Source organism: Phodopus roborovskii, unplaced genomic scaffold (genome assembly GCF_943737965.1).
Source record: "Phodopus roborovskii unplaced genomic scaffold, PHOROB, whole genome shotgun sequence".
Lineage (NCBI taxonomy): Eukaryota > Metazoa > Chordata > Mammalia > Rodentia > Cricetidae > Phodopus > Phodopus roborovskii.
In genome coordinates, this window is record NW_026125270.1 from 49,722 (window position 1) to 52,512 (window position 2,791).

Genomic DNA, 2,791 nt, shown 5'->3' on the forward strand with positions numbered 1-2,791 from the left:
TAAAGGGGGGATTCAGAGAAATAACTCAGTTTCTGGCAGAAATTTTCCTTCCATTTTCATTTTCTTTTGACCCACCATCTGTACTTTGATAAAAGAAAGGAGAAAGAATTCTGAACTCCCCTTTACAGATATAACAAGATAAGCATTAAATTCACTCAAGTAACATTTCTCTATGAAAAGATTCATCATGCTCATAGAATGGATGTGTTATGACCCACTTCAATAGTGGGTAGAATTTAAAAGCACATGAAACTGCAGTAGGAAGATTTGGTAATACATCCCCTAGTACAATAGACACATGTAAAAGTCATGATGGATACAGATGCAGGTTAAATCTCTATGTGTCAATAATATGAAATTATTCTGGCTTGTATGAATCATTACCCTAGAGAAATAAAATCATTGACTGAGTAAAATGGATACTGTGGGGCATTTATTTTGTTAGAAGGAATGCACACATATTTGTAAGAACAAACCTTCACAAACACAATATACTGTCTCTTTATATAACAAAATACTATGAATTTAGTAGTTCTTTTATACCAGAAACGTATTCCTTATTCTTCAGTCAGAGACTTTCTGGATCACAGTGTCTGAAGATGCAATGTCTGGCAGAATGTCACATCAGAGACATGTGATGAAACAAAAACAGTCACCTTGTGACCTGAAGGAGAAAGACAGAAATAGGAAGGGCATGCAGCCTCTGTGCTCTGTAAGGTCATGTTAAATGAAGACTTCCCACTGCTTCCTATTTCTTACAAGTTCTTCCATATCCTAATAGCTCCATGATAGTACCTTGGCTAGAGGGATCTTTGAGTGACAATTAAAAATATATTATATGGCTACATTCTTCCATTCAGTAAATATTGTCCCCAAGAAAAAATAGACTTATAAAAGCAAAGCCTCTAAATTAAATCACACTAGATTTTACATAGAATGGGCATGCACATTTCGAGGACTGCACATAAATCTGTATGCATCAACTAAAGATATAACCAAGTAATAGTGTTGTTCTTTTAACAATTACTACCATAGGAGACTTTAAGTCATTTGGCATTGACAATGTATCTTTCAAGGCCATTAAATGCAGAAAAACACATCCAAGGATCCTGTTACCCACAGTACCTAAAGGCTCTGCAATTTCAGTCTCTGTAAATGACATGTGCTACAACTACAACACATTGGCAAAGAGCCTCTTTTCTCATTGCTCGATTCCCTCATAATCTCAGGTATCCTCTCACAACCCTTGACTGCACTGTATAGCTATTGGACTCACATACTTTACAAACTAATGAGAACCATTGCCATTCTGGGAAATAAACAAAACTGAGACTATAGCCGACATTCTGCTTTGTTGGGCCTATCACAATTCAATCTCCAGCTCTAACAGTTTATTTTCTAATCCTACTTGCCTGAATTCTTGCAGAGGTCTTTAATCTGTAATGATATTTATACCGATGCCTGCAAGCTAGTGCTATACTTAATGATGTGTTGTCATTTCCATTACAAACTCCCTTTTGCACAAGTAGCAGGAGAAGCAAGAACCTGTGACTTTCTTAGCTGAGGGCACATTTCAATGCTCTTCTAAATGACAGTGTTATCCAGACCACTCTCAGCAGCCAGCATTTTTATACAATTTAAGAAATAACATTAAACAGGGATAAAGAAGCCAAACTCTATGTGTTATATTTTTAATATATGTAGGTAAAATGTGTTCCTCATTGTAGTTTTATATGTATTTACTGTGAATTGAAACATGACAATGCATTTACAAAGTGAGTTTTATGTTATATGTAAGTCCTTTTTCTTTAGTATCTATCTAAAACAAATACAAACGAAATTTGTCAGCATGAGGAAACCTTCAGGTTGATGTTTCTCTAGAATATTTTAAACATGTTTGTACAGTAACTGGAGAGCCATGCGGGAGGACTATTATGAGCATGTAGTTTATGAAAGACAATTTTGTAATGTAAATACTGGAAGAAACTGGTAATTACTAGAGTAATTCTGGAATGCATAAAAATGACCACTACCCTCATTTCATCAGATCAACTATACAGTTGAATTTTTATTGCCTTGCTTAATGGCATGGAATATGCAATTGTCAATTTTATTCTCTTCTTGAATAAGCTATTAGTTACTGCTGTGTGATGGAGAATTACTCTTCTGCATTAGTAAGGCTGATGTAGTTCTCAGTAAATGAAAAATGGACGAAACTCAGAAAAATACAAGTTTTAATTTAAAAAAAGAATGAAAACTGTCTGTGTTTCTACACAAAAATTTTCTGCTTCTCAAATTCTTTAAAAAGGTACTGTAGATAGATGGACAGCTGTCACAGGCCATCTCCCTCTCCACACAGTGACATACAGCTGTCAGATCTGACTTCCCTCCTCACATAGTGACATATATGTATCAGAGGTGACGTCTCTCTTCACATAGTGACAGTCAGCTTATCAGAGGTGACTTCCCTCCTAACACAGTGATGGACAGCTGTCAGAGGCCACTTACTTGCTCTCATAAATTTGGCTGAGGGTGGCTTGCTGGCTTGCTTGGTTCACTTTCTCCTTATCTTGTCTCCTTGCCTATCTAGGTTTATGTAAGAAAGTATCTCAGAGAGGGAATAAAAGGAACAGAGGTTTCTGATTTGAGTGAAGCATTTTGAATTACAGTTTCTTTTCCCCCCTCTAATTCTTAAAGTCACCTAAAGACAAAAGTTGTCTGTCATTTTTCCACTTCATGAACTTTATTGAAAACTATCCTCTGTATACAGAGTATGTAACCATTGGTTGCC